Source organism: Halyomorpha halys, unplaced genomic scaffold (assembly GCF_000696795.3).
Source record: "Halyomorpha halys isolate HHAL.00 unplaced genomic scaffold, Hhal_1.1 Scaffold367.1, whole genome shotgun sequence".
Classification (NCBI taxonomy): domain Eukaryota; kingdom Metazoa; phylum Arthropoda; class Insecta; order Hemiptera; family Pentatomidae; genus Halyomorpha; species Halyomorpha halys.
The window spans coordinates 843,041-843,494 of NW_027115775.1; positions in this window are offsets into that span (position 1 = coordinate 843,041).

Here is a 454-nt window from a genome sequence, read left to right on the forward strand (position 1 = left end):
CAAAATCCTTCGTAAAATCCTCAATGCTCCTTATTTTGTTACTAATAAAACCATCCATAAAGACCTAGATGTTCCATAGGTAAACGAATATGTAAAATATGTAACCGATCTAGCCCGAACCCGATATGATTCCTTCCATTACAAACTCTCTAACCACCCAAACCCAGTAGTTTCTAACCTTGCTTCCTCTTCCATTCCTGATAATCCTCCGAGGTGCCTGAAAAGAAGATGGCCTCGTGACCTTATATTGTAAAATGTTTTTAGAGTTCTACTACTGGGCAGTTTCTCTACAAGCTGTATCATATCATTATGTCATTATGATCAAATTTACTTGTTGTATATCTTTTATTCAGTTGTAAATATCAATAAATAAATAAAAAAATCTTTTTAAAATCAGATATCAGTTACTAAAATTGTAACAAAATGTTTTAACAAATATTCTAATGAGGCAGGA